General features: G+C 37.7%; 1 long non-coding RNA gene across 1 annotated transcript; it reads left to right on the plus strand.

The window, feature by feature from the left end:
• Window positions 1-7045: 7045 nt before the first annotated feature.
• On the plus strand, window positions 7046-11955 carry LOC122808046. The gene is made up of 3 exons (XR_006365770.1): window positions 7046-7199; window positions 11403-11552; window positions 11665-11955. It is a non-coding gene; the product is annotated as an uncharacterized LOC122808046 (long non-coding RNA).
• The last annotated feature ends 2505 nt before the right edge of the window (window positions 11956-14460 follow it).

Genomic DNA, 14460 nt, shown 5'->3' on the forward strand with positions numbered 1-14460 from the left:
CATCAGAGGACTCCCCCAGCCCTTCACTAGCTTTAGTCCATTCAAGCAGTAATATAAAAAACATCTCAGGGTAACTGTGAATATAGCCAAAGAGACTCAGGAAATAGAAACTATCCATTTTAAGAGAATCATTGTCCATATTTTAGAGTTACAAGAAACAATTGCTATTGTCTTACCTGTTGCTAGAGAACATTTAAAGCAAGCTCAGCCCACCCAGCAGAATAGGAGTATAGGTATAACAGAAATTCTCTACTCGGATGTTTCCAACCAGGGGACAATGTATTAGTCTCAGTTTCTAGGGCCAAGAATAAATTCCTAACTAGGTGGCAAGGACCCTGTGAAGTCCTTGAGAAAATAAACAATTTAAATTACAGTATAAAACAGACATACAGATGTAAACCTGAGTAAATATGTTGTATTAATGTTTTAATGAAATGGAAGAAGCAAGAATTTCTTGCAGGAATAATGGACAAAGGCAAAATGAAGTTTGAGAATTTGCATACTGACATGCCAATACAGGCTCAGAATTCTGAACCTGGACTGCACACAAAGTACTGTCCGTTCAGCAGAGGAGTGAGGTACAGGAGTTCTCTCAGTGGCATGGAAATGAGTTTTGGTTTAACCAGGCAGGACTAACATGGTACAACCTGACATTGCCACAGTCACCAGGGAAAAGTTAAGCTTAAGCCTTACAGAATCCCTTAGACCCAGAGAAAAACAATAAATCTGGAAATAAAGAAATTGTTACATAGTGTGGTGAATGAAAAATCACACAGGTCTTTAAAGCATCACAGTTTGGCTGGTTACAAAAACTGATGATAGCACAGGATTCTGCAATAATTTTTTACCACCAAAGTGTATTCAACTACACCTGATCTTGCAAAGGGGAACTGGCAGATTCCTTTAACTTTGCACCTCAGGGAAAAGGTAACATTTTCTACCACAGATGGCCTTTACCAATACAATGTAAGGCCATGTGGTATACATGGGGCACCATTCACATTCCAGTAACTTGTGTGTGTGTGTGTGTGTGTGTGTGTGTGTGTGTGTGTGTGTGTGTGTGTGTGTGTGTGCGTGTGTGCGTGTGTGCGTGTGTGTGTGTGCATAATGACACATCTGCAGTTGGCCTCGGCACAATCCTATCACATTAATATTAATATGATGACAAAGAACACCCTGTTTACTTTCTTAGCCATAAGCTCCTAGCCCAAGAGACTAGATATGTTACATCTGAAAAAAAATGTTTGTGATTTAGTGGCTTCTTACTTATCAGTGTAGTTTTTTTTAGAACATCCCTTTGTATTAATGACTAATTATGTCCCAGTCCAGAGGTTGATACGAAAAAGAGAAAAAAATGCAAAGCTGTCCCTCTAATCTTTCGAATTTAAAGTCTTGCATCACCCAGGCTTTATGTGTATTAATGTAGACACTCTGTCAGATTTATGGCCTGTTCACAATGGTCACTGAAACTCATGAGTCTGTGATGTGAGGGCTGTGTAACACAGCCATGGCTGGACTCAAGCTGAAGTATTGTTTAGTAAGTCTTGCCTTAATCTGATATGTCCAATGATCCCTAAGCTGCTGCTGCTGGAACAGAAAGGGTTAATTCTCTTCAGATGATAAGGTCAGGTGGAGCTATAGCCGGTGGACACTAAGGGGTGCAACAGTAGCAAGAGGGATATTTAAATATCCCCTACTTGGAAGACAAGAGAGCCACCCTGATAAACCAGTTGTCTTCTATGGTTGAAAAGAAGAGGACTTTGTTCTTAAATGTATCTTCATTCAAACTGAAAAGTGAGAGATTTTATAGAAATGAGGAGTACTAGCTTCTGGTGAAACTTCTTACTTTAAGAATGGCCGGAGTATGTCTCGTGAATCATTGCTGACTCTACTATAGTCTGCTACTTAAGGACATCATAAATGGAAACCTGACTATTATTTCTAAAGTTTATGCTAGGAAACTTCTGCTCACGTCTACCTTCTGGAGGACTAACATGTTTAAAAACTAGGTTTTGTAATGCACTCTGCTTCAGGAAGTATATTTTTTTCTGTTATGAATAAACTGTGCTTTGAGCATATTTCTTGGTATGGTTACGCAGTAAAGCTTTTGTGATTTGAATTCAGGTTGTTTTATTTTGCCGGATATTTTTTTTTTTTGTTCTGGTCAACTTGTTAGGGGTGATGAAATTTGTGTTTGTCTTCCTTTCAACTGTATTCTTTCCAAGTTTTCCATGCATTGTCATTTAGGTGAAGAAGATATTTTGTTTGTTTGTTAGGTATCTCTTTTGTTGTGGTCTGGGAAAATAATGGATTAATACGAACAGGAATATTGTGTTGTCTATTTTTTGTAATGTAAAGGTCAGGATGTTTGCAGCGATTTTTCAGTTAGTGCTTGAGAGGACTAGGAAACAGTTGGCTTAGAGCAGAGTATTTTAAAACTTATGTAAACAGTCTATGGACTTAGGCCTAAAGGATATCATGTGGGTTTTGTGTTTTATTTTTGTTTGGTTAATGGTGAAGGTTATTGAATAGTGATTGCTTGAAGTGGAGAGAGAGTAAATGTTTGTTTGCTAATCTTGTCAGGAATGTTTCTTTTTGTTAGATCTAAGGAGTTATTGGATTTAGTGTTACATTGAGAGGACTGAGAAACTATTTCTATTAGGCCTAGATCTGACAGCTATTTGTAGGCCTAGATCTCACAGGCATTCATTTAATATGTCATTGGTTTTATATAGCAGGTTTAAGTTAAAGTAATCCAGGATAAGAATTGGTTTATTTTTGGGTATTGTTTTAATGGATGTGTTGAGAAGGCATTTAACTTCTCTTAGGAAGGAAGAATGAAGCATTAAAAAAGTCTGGGTTCTGCAATGTAGGGATTTTAGTTACAGGCCATTTGGGGTTATATTCTGTGTTGGAGGTGGCTTGAGTGAGAGGAGTTACTTGTATGTTGGTCTTTTGGACAGGCATGATATTTTCAAACTTATCCTGGTCAGTCCATGTATCTGCAGTGGTGCAGCGGTAGCATTGTTGCCTCACAGCAAGAGGTTCTCCCGTTCGATTCCTGACTGGAGTGTGGGGAGTGCCTTCTGTGTGGAGTCTGCATGTCCTCCCCGCAGTTGGGTGGTTGTTCGAAAGACATGCATAAAAGGGCGTGTCTTCGTTGAAAGTTGAACGTCGAGCTGACACCTCGGCGTTCGTTAAAATATACTGCCAATCATTAGCGGACCGGAGTTTCACTGTGGCGACCCCTAACTGGGAAAAGCCAAAAGACAACAACAACATCCTGGTCAGTCCATGTATCCAGCATAGTTAGAAGAACTCAGCAACGCTTGTACTTTCTAAAGAAACTTAGGTAGGCAAAATTACCAAGCTCCATACATCAGACCTTTTATAGGGGCACCATTGAAAGTGTCCTGACCAACAGTATAACAGTCTGGTATGTGAGCTGTAACAATCAGGATCAGAAGGCTCTCAAGAGAGTTGTAAGGTTGTCAGAAAGAATCATTGGCACCTCCCTTACACCTCTGGAAGAGCTACACAAATGCCGGTGCACTGACAGGGCCAAAAACATTTCCAGTGATCCATCACATCCTGCCAATGGTCTGTACACTTGCCTCTCCTCAGGCAGGAGATACAGAAGCCTGCATTGTAAGACCACCAGACTAAATAACAGTTTCTTTCCACTCTCCATTAGACTGTTGAACTCTTGGGAAAAGTTAACCTTGAGTCTGTTAAAACACTCAACCACTTCTGTTACATGACTAGCCTATAAAGTGGCTTATTTCATGGATGTACAATAACCAAGTGCAATACTAAGATAGCTCACCTACCATACTGAAGGACTGTAGAGTGCAATATACAAACTGTGCAATAATTTAGTCTAATCATAGATATGCTGCTATCGTTTCAATTTTACTTTGACAATATTACCTTCATATTGTTCCTTGTCATCCTTTTCTCCTGTTCTGGGATGGGCGTGGGTCACTGCTGTCCTACTTTACTTACTAATTGCTACTTAATACATTTCTACTGTGATATTTTATTACTTATTCTCTGTCTATATGTGCAACTGTTTCCTGCATTGAGAACAAAGCATTGTAATTTAATTCAGCTAGACTGCAGTGTACTTCTGAATGACAATAAAGTTTTCTTTGACTTGACTTGACTTTGACTTCAGCTGATCTGAATCTAGGCCTGTTGTTTAACATGGAGATTTAGCCTGGGGTATGGTAATGGAAAGGAGGAATATCATTTTTATCTATGATTCGGTGATAGCAATAATGTCTATGAAATGATTTTGTAGGAAAGTGTCATCGTGTTCTAAAATGTTTTTCATGCTACCCACATTGAATAGTCAGCAATTGATGGAGATGATACCAGGGATAGGGCTCTTGTATGGTCTGATGCTGGGAACCAGTGCTGGCTTTGATGTTTCCTTGCAAAAGCAGCAGGAACATAATAGGTAATAGTTTGTATGGTGATTTGAGCCAAGTGACTATGTTGGAGTGCCTGTTTTTTAAGGTTTTATACATTCTGTAGGTTATTTTTGTGTGAAGTTGGTGTGAAGGAAGGGTGTAAGAAAGAATGGGTGTGGGGGCACATGTTGAGAGGGTAATGCATAGCTGTGCTACAATTAGGTGGGAATACATTTTCTGGTGTAAGGGTATGAGAGGGTTTATGCAAACTGGGATTTTACTTTGATCAGATGCAGAAGGATGAGGAGATCTAAGATGACCACAGTGAATGGTAATCATTAAGCCTTGGTGGTTGTGAAGTAGGTTGCTATGCTTGAGATAAGTAGACAGAGCAGGTTTAATTGTGGACTAGATTTAGAAAAGGTGTCCTGTTTATGTGCTGTCTAGGGGATTTGTCTGCCTTAATTCTTTGGAAAGCATGCCTGCCTTATTAGTAGAGTGTTATCATGCTAGAGGGCTATCTGAGGTCACTTTATAAAAGAGGCATTAAGAGGTGTGTGGCTTCAGAAGGGTTTAGATGAGAAAATGAGATCTCCTCTGATGGTGTATTGTAAGGCAGAGAAAGGGGTGTGATAGGAGCTAAATCATTAAATATGCATGCATATATGATTTCTGGAGGTGGCCAAGGATTTGGGCAGAAGGGCAATGAAACAAGCTGGCAGAAAGTAAGAGTGATAGCTGATTAATGTTAACATGCACATTGTAGCATCTCCAGATCTCAGCAAGTCACAACAGATAAGTAACAGACTTTTAGTGTTCTTCCTCTCCTCCTATGTACGTTTGTAGCCAGTCTGAAGGTATGTGCTTTGGAGAAGTTAGGGAAACAATTTGAGTAGATACTGGAAGAACTTTTGCCAGTCGCCATACTCACTTAGTGTGCGTCAGTGAATCAAGCAAATGGGATACAAAAGTTCTAAATTAAATTAACCTGAACTATGTAACCACCAGTTCCAATCTGAATTAGTACTGGATTACAGGGTGTATGCAGGGCTACTAGAATAGCATGGTTCACTGGATGAGTTAACGGAGAGCAAGAGGGCAGCTAGTGCAAACCACCAGTAAGGCGACCTGACCACACTGACCAATTCAGAGTTTGCATTAAAATGACAAGCCTTAAACTTTAGCAGCACTGCTCACTTTCTTTTAGTAGCCACTCAGATATGTATACCATTCTGAAGACAAAAGGGTATCTAGGGTGCAGACAACCCATGGATTCCTTTCTAATTGTCATTTCAGAGTTGGGCAGGCAAACAGAGTGGATGGTAGTTGCAGATGAGAAATCTGCCTGAAAAGCAATACACCAAAGATAGAAAAATATTCCGTTTCTTAGATATAGAGGGTGTGTGGAGGGTAAGGTCATAATCTGTGGTGGGTGCACAAAGGGGGTGGAGTTTACAGGTGTATGCCTCTAGAAATGGTATGGAACTTTCAGCAAATTTAGGGAAAAGTTATGTCAGGCAAACACCATTATATAGTAACTGGTCTACATGCATACAACAGTATTCTAAGGATAAGCACAAAATGCATTTAAAGCATCTGTCCCAGATTTCCATGGAAACATCATGCACAATGTCAGCTACAATGTGGTATCATAGCAATATAATACATTGTGTCCAGTAAACATTTCTTGTAATAGTACATTACCATCCAAACAGCCAATGGGAACTTTGAGTGCAGTGATTTTTGAGTCACACAATAAAAATGGCCGCCAGATTGTAAGAAAATTATGAAATTAAAACTGGGCTGGCAGCTTTTCTTGAAGAACCGTCTTAATTGACAGAGCTCTCCGGTAATAATGACATATGGCTAAATTCATGTACCATATCAGCTGCCTATACTCCATCAGCTGAATAGTATGAATCTATCATTACAGGCCAGGACAGAAAGCACAACAGGATTTGAGCAATGTCATAAAATTCAAGCATTCAATAGAAAAGTTCTTTGTGAATAAACATCTGCTCAGTGCTAGAATGGACATTTTCACTATATTTACCTAAAAAGAAAATATTGAAAAGATTCTGCTGGTTTCAAAGAAAACAATCTGCAGTCATTTAACTAAACAGCAGGCAGAATTCTGTGATTGTTTTCCTGTTGATTAACTCAAACAGGTATAGGATCTATTTGTGCCTTCAATGGAAAAAGTGAATCTCTATACTGAAAATTATGAAAGCTTACTGCTGCTGCCTTTTGATGACAAGTCACATGAACGCATATTGAAATAAGCCTCACCCATTTTGTCTTCAGAGTTGCAGAGGATACCCTGCTTCTGTTTGCCCGGTTGTCATAATTTTGCCATTTATTACATGTATTGTGTAAAAACAGATTCTGTGCCTTCACTCGGCTGAGCTGTAAGAAATGAAACAAAGAGTGTTACAAGATGGGTTTTGGACTGCCTAACATGAACAGCTCTAAAGTCTGATCAACTTGTCAAACAGAAGCCAGCTCAGATTTCTCAGTAAACAAAAACAGAATATCAAAATCATATTACAAACATTGCACACTCCTCCTCTTGAAGGCTGAACAGTCAGAGCAATTTGTGTGTGTGTCAGATTTTCAACAGAAACCTTTGAAGAAAATGTAGAATTAAAACTCGCAGTACATTCATTTGTACTTGGTACTTGGCACTTGGCTACAGTAGTAAAGTATTTTTCAAATCAATGTTAGTTGTTTCAGTAGCTGTTTTAAAATTCCAGTACCGTAGAACCTAGGATTTAACAATGGAATGTAAGTACTATTTCTGAATACTTTTCACAAAGTAAATGTTTAGTTCTTAGTTTGTAATTGCATGATAAAAGTATACAGTTATGTTGACTCTGCTGTGGATATTTTGTTCCTGTCAATCAGTTTGTATTTAATTAAGATTGCTGAACTGCTGTAATGTAGTCATGTGTCTAAAATATAAGTATTTTGTGGTGACATATTCATTATGGTTTTCTTGCTCCAAGTATAACTTTGTTATGACAGGATACCAATGCTTATAAATGGGTCCTGGCACTAAAAAGGTTCAAAACCACTGCAAATATGTGCTACATTGCAACTTGAACTTGCATATTTAGCTGAAAGGACTCCTTGTTGTACAGTTATACCTGCATTATATTTAGCTGAAGCACAACATAATGAGAGAGTTGTCAAAATGAGGATCATAGTTATGGAGGTAATTTAGCAGAACTCAATAGTTTCCTTGTACAGGTGGAGGGTTAGAATGAGAGAGAGAGATATTATATGCACTTTTGTAAAGGAGCCATTGACTCAGGAAGTTTTACCTGTTACCAGATTAAATCAATAAATGGCTACATGTGCTGAAGTCATACTGACTAGTAAAGACACAAGGGTTTGCTGCATCCTTGTCAACAATGAAAAAGAAAAATAACTGCAATAAACATTACATTTTCCAGAGCTTTCAAATCTTCAACTTCTTCAGTTAATGCAAAAACAGAGGCAGATTTGTGTATTTGCTAGCTCCTCAGACAAGCTTGTGTTACGCTGTGAAAACCACCAACAGAAAGAAAGCTTTCAAAGGATTATGTAATAACACAGCATACTGCCCAACATGGAATTCTCCTCCATAGGCAAAAAGGACCTTTGTACAGATGTTTTCTGTGTAACAATCTTTGTAGATGTACACTACTTCTATTCATCTTAAATTAAAAAATAATGAAATATTAACTTCAACGTCCTTGTTTACTTTTTTCAAAACTAAAATTCAGTGTTATCTTTATAAAAATTCACAAGAATGTCATGCATCTCTTTTAAGAGGTTGCAGTTGTCTTAATTATGTTAAATCTAGGTAAGTAAGTGCTGATTAAGGCTTAGTACCACTGGTTAGCAGCTTCTCAAAACTTTTAAAGATTTTTACTTCACTTTAAAAATTTACTTATATGGACACCCTGTTCTAGCTTTTTTTGAATTTGGAAAGAATGAAGACAAGACAGTCAGAGGAAGTGGAGAGGGCAGACAAAGCAAACAAAAGAATGAATTGAAGGTTTTGCTATAGGAGGTGGGAGAGGATAGGTATTTTTGGTAGGAATGTGTATATATATATATATATATATATATATATATATATATATATATATATATACTCAGTGGTCAGAGCCAATCAAGATACACACACACACACACACGCACACACACACACACACACACACACACACACACACACACACACACACACACGCATATATATATATATATATATATATATATATATATATATATATATCAACACACATTATTATATGTACTATTATACTCAGAGTCAACCAGAATAGTGAGACTTGCACCTAATGAAGAATACTTTGCTATGAGCCTCACAGCCTCCCCATCTCATTTTCCATTGCTCCCTCTACCAGATCCTGATTTTCAGATTGGCTTGCCAGTTTGCCATGTCATGGGGTGCCCACAGGGTTGACTCCACCACTCCCATCTCTTGTGGCAGGTTCATGATGAGCAGGGAGTGATGGTGATCGATCCCGCACTTGGGTAAACTGCATTCGAGTAGCCCCAGTTTCTACTGGATCTGCAGATGGAGACAAGAAAAGGACTCATAAGTATTTCATCCCAGGTTCTATTGGATCTGCAGGAGACAAAAAAGGCAGACAAGAAAAAGGCTCATAAATATTTCATAGCAATCATCTTTATTTCTCAGAGAAACAAGAAAGCAGTAATATGTTTAGTTAGTATTTCTAAATTGGCAATAATTAAACACATGATAGTTAACTGTCATACAAATTCAATTAGAATTCTGGTTGCACTGTAAAACTTGAACTCTTTATAATACTGTATTCAGCTGGAGATGTTTTGGTGATAGACTACCCCCGCGCGCGTGCACACACACACACACACACACACAATGTTTTGCCTCCCTAATTTATGTATTACTAAGTAAAATATGTATCTATAAATGTAAGCAAGCAGTTAAAGCCTAGGATGTAGGATATTAATGAGTTATGTTTATTGTCTTCCTAGTAAGTAATAATGGGATCCATCCTTCAAAATGTTATGAATGCTTTTTAGGAAAATAAAGGAATACATTGCAAATGAAATTAAATTGCTACAGGCATTTCTCAACTTATGCAGTGGATCCATTCAGATGCACTAAATAGCTTTGGTGGGAGAGGGTGGCTGAGGTATTACTCTACTCATTCATGAAAAATGTTGTTGCTATGACAACACTGAAGGTAGTCACTTCCAGGAAGGCCAAAGTCTTGCAGTTATTATAGTGGCTAAAAACAAGTTTCTGTTATCAACAGTAATCCGAACTGATTTTTTTCAGTTAACTATATGTTTTCTTTGTAATTTGTACATTTTACATTGTTACTACTTTCATGCTATTTCACTGATATTTTTATCAGCATACACACCTGAAAAATAATGGAGTCAACAAGGGAACAAACAGTACAGCTGGCATCGCAGCAAACCTTATGACTTATATGTAGTTCATTAAGTCCCTCAACTCCCTCCACCTGGAGTGTGTGGTGCCTCTTAATGCATGATTTGCAAAAGTTGAGAAAAGTTCTGGAAATCCTAAATACATTATCAATACCATGCTATCTGTGTTACAGAAATCTACTGCAACAACCTTTCTTAGTGCTACATTCATTTATATATTAAGTACATTAATTTCTGACTGAACATTTTATCAGATGAACTGGTTTATTAATATGGCAATGTAGCAGCAGGTGGCAGGAGTAGCAGGTGATGACAGTGAAAGCATCATACAAAAGTACAGTTATTATCATAGCACATTGTTTTTCTGCGCATTTGCATTAACATTTAAATACGTCAGAAATGACTTCCTCACTTTATGGGCTGTACAAACAACTGCTCAGCTTAGTTTAACACAACTGGTTAAGAATTCTACTACAGGAGCATATATACTTGATATTTTAATCACAGACTGTGTTTCTAGCATTATAAACCTCTTGGTCACTTCCACTTTATGCAGTTCTGATCATTGTTGTTTGTCCTTTCAAATGTTGTTTGGCAAGCAATTAGCACAAAATGCTATGTAAAAATATAATTTTAAAGCTTTAAAATACTAGTATCTTACAAAAACTATTAAAGAATTGGAGAAAACATGCTAATAATATCATTGATAGTGGCTATGCTTTTTTTTTTGGAAAAAAGATATTACACAATGCTATGGTTGATACAACTCTAGTAAGAAAATGAACTTCAATATCCTACCTTATTGGTGGGATTATGACTTGAAATAGATATAGAAAAGAAAGAAGAGACTATTTTACAAATTTAGAAAGAATCCAACCTTAGAAAATAATGCAAAATCGAAAAGGTTAAATAAATTTTTAAGACACTTTTAAGAAAATAAGAAGTTCTGAAACTGTACTATCAAGTTTTAGGAATAAGAAATAATTTCACGAATATATAAACTTACAGACTAAAACTAATAATCTTTATCTATTTGTGGGAGAAAAGACACAAATCCTAATAAGCTAGCAAATGAATGTAATAGATTATTTTCTCACTTAGACAATACATATGTTCCCAATGGAGTTCTCTCTCCAATAAACATTCCTACTTTAAATGATATATGCCCTTTCATAACAGAAGAAACAATTTCTGTATTTCTAAAATAAAATGGCAATAAAACTTCTATGGGCCCTGATTACATCTTGGTTGCATTTATATCTGGAATACAGAAAGATATACTGCCAATTTTACATCTTGGGTGAAATTCATAGTCACTTTGTGAATGTGTAAAGGCTATCTGCACTGTCCATGAATAAGTGCAGCAAAGGTGCGAGTCATAGAGGACAATTATGCAAAAGCATGATGGCCACTAATAAACATAAATAAATGAACAAGTAATGAGATGTAAATGAGAAATGATGTATGCTAATGAGGTCTTCCCCTAATATTTGCGATTCATAGTCAACCTTTTGCACTTTTCATTGTTGTCTGCAGATTCATTATAAAAGACAAAATCACGCATATTCCATCAAATTTGGAATCTGCAATGATAATGACACTTGCTGCTGGCCTAGCTATTTCCCCATGTGAGATGCTTGTCTTGGCTGAGCCGAAACTGAGTGCACCCGTGGCACCCACCACCAGGTAATTGGATTTGTTTTGTTATGTAGTTATTAATGTTAAATTGTATTGCTGAGAAGTAAAACACTTTTTCTTTGTTTTGTCATATCTTACCCTTTCTCTTTTTTTATTTCAGGTAATACCAGATATCCACTGGAGCCATGGTTGATGACACTAGTTAGAAATCAATGTGTGGTTGCTGAAGAGAACTACAACACAGCCATGTCCCTGACCTGTATTGTCATTGAGAGGACCTTTGGCCTCTGAAGAGTTGTTTTAGGTGCCTGGATGAGTTTGGGGGTGTCCTTCAGTACAACCAAATTATTGATGTTACATTTTGCACTGACATGATCATGCACCATTCTGAAGGTGACGTGACTCATGCTGTCACTGCAGCTCCCAATTCCAGTCCTACTATGGCTAATGTTGTGTGGCCTGCAATAGTATTAAGAAACTTCATACAGTATGCTTATGCATGGTATATGTCTGCACAGAATAAGAGGCAGCATTTAGTCCAGAACTATGGACCATGATATTCAAGTTAGTGCTTCCTTTCTTGTAAAACAACATATAAAGTATAAATAATGCATGCAGTATTATTTGTGAGCTGTGCTGTGTGGTGCATGGTCTGCTGTCATTGTTCATCAGACCTTCCTTCTCATCTTTAAATAATTAATTTTTTATTTCAAAACAGATACTCGTATTATTGCTTCTAAAAGTCATGCCTCAGTACTCACTATCTCCTGTTCAGTGATATTGCAAGACATCATATAAGGAACAATTACATTTTTAGCAGCTTTGCATAACACATTCTGATGAGGTGATGTGACTAAGTATGTGAATCTCCTGAAGTAGTACAAATAGTAAAAAGTGTTACTTCAGTATTGAACATGAGTTCATACCTTACAAATGAATGAAAACATATCATATTGCTTTTATATTATGTAATGTTTCCTCAGTTTGAACTAAGCTGTCTGTTAAGGTACTACCCATAAGATTATTTAATTTTGTCATACACAAAAACCCTTATGTTACTCAATAGGTATAGTCAGCTGGGTCACAGACAGGACCTAGGAAGTTATAATTAGGGAGTCCACCTCTACAAAGATGCTAGTCACAAGTGGAGTCCCTCAGGGATCAGTGCTGACTCCATTCCTATTTGACATTTATTTCTCTGAAGTCAAGGCCAATGTCAAGGACCTCTGGCTGACTAATTTTACAAATTATTGCAAATTAGGAGAAGTCCCAGAATCCCCCACTGACACTAAGGTTCTACAGGAAGGGCTGACACAGACAAATAACTTGTGTCATAGCCATGGACTAAAACTAAATACCAAGAAATACATAATAGTATCTTTCAGGAATTCATCCACCCCTGGGAACTATCATATTTACAACACACTCCTAGAGGCTGACCCAGTAGCCAGGGACTTGGAGAAACACATAGACAGTAATCTAACCTTTTAACAGCATGTGTCTACAGTATTGAGTAAATCATTCTCCATTGTGCAACATATTAACAAAGGTATAGTATCTAGGTTCAAGGATGACATTGTTCCACTGTATTCAGCATTCAGCATTATTACCGAGTACAATGCCCCCTTTGGTATGTATGTAACTAGGCACAGTCAACAATTAGAATGTCTGCAGAAGTTCCTCACTAAAAGAATACAGGGCATAAGTGCCATGTCCTATACAAGCCCCTCAAAGCTCTATCCCTATATTCCATCTACAACAGGATTTTGAGAGGCGATCTATGCCTGGCATACAAGGCATAGTCAGACCCCACTATGATGGAATTCCTGCATATCTGCAAAACAAACAGCACTAGAATCACCCATTCTAAGGACTTAAACATTGCCTATGATATAAATAGGACCTGCTGGAGAGAAGGTATGTATACCAGAGACTACCCCTACTCTGGAATAGGTTCTCCATCCATGTGAAGCAGAGTTCCTCCTTAACCCAGTTCAAGTGTAACTCAGACAGTTGGATGTGGAACAAGAATTCATCCCTGGTTTGGCTCCTATATTTCTAATGGACACAAGCAGCCTGTAAATGGTTCATCTCCTAGTCCCCTGCTTGTAAATGTTTCACCTCCCAAGCCTCTACTTACACTTATCAAGAATACCAGAACTTGTCAGAGATTTGTGATGATGGCTAGGCTTAAAAAGGCCATTGTGATTGTTAATTTAGTACAGAATTATGAAACTATGAACAATAATTTGTGGCCTCAGAGCCAAAAATATCATAATTTGTGCAGTGGTGAGGGTGAAGTACCATCAGTGTTTGTTTGCATAGCAGGATACTTATTTTCATCTTTTATTTTCATCTTAGTGTTTCCCTGAATACTGGTGTATCACTGCTTTCAAGCTGTAGGTAACTGCCAATTGTAACAATGATGTTAGTGGTGCAGCGGTTGACGTTGTCACCTCACAGCAAGAGGTTCTCCAGTTCGATTCTCGGCTGGGGTGCCTTCTGTGTGGAGTTTGCATGTTCTCCCTGTGTTCGCGTGGGTTTCCTCCGGGTACTCCGGTTTCCTCCCACATTCCAAAGACATGCATCTGGAGCGTTTCTCCCCGGGCCTCCGCTGAAAACAGGCTCTGTGGAACCTAGTCGGACATTCCCGGTCAACAAATGTTAAATAAAATAAAAAAATAAATAAATGATGCACAGAGGATTAATAGTGTTAATCAGTCATATGTTATAACATACAGCTTTTTGTCCAAAATGCCATAAGGTTTGAACAGTACCATTACAGGAATGCAATTCATACAGTTGAAAAGTGTCCAAAGTGTGCTGAGGATAGCATCAGAGCATCAGAGTCAGCAGCAGTCCCAGCAATCCCCAGAATGCTGTGGGAATGCACAGATAACCTCAGATATTCTCTAAGTTGACAATGTTTAGAAAAGGGAAGATAGAGCCAAATACA

The sequence above is a fragment of the Protopterus annectens genome, chromosome 8.part0 (genome assembly GCF_019279795.1).
Source record: "Protopterus annectens isolate FY-2018-M chromosome 8.part0, PAN1.0, whole genome shotgun sequence".
NCBI lineage: Eukaryota > Metazoa > Chordata > Ceratodontiformes > Protopteridae > Protopterus > Protopterus annectens.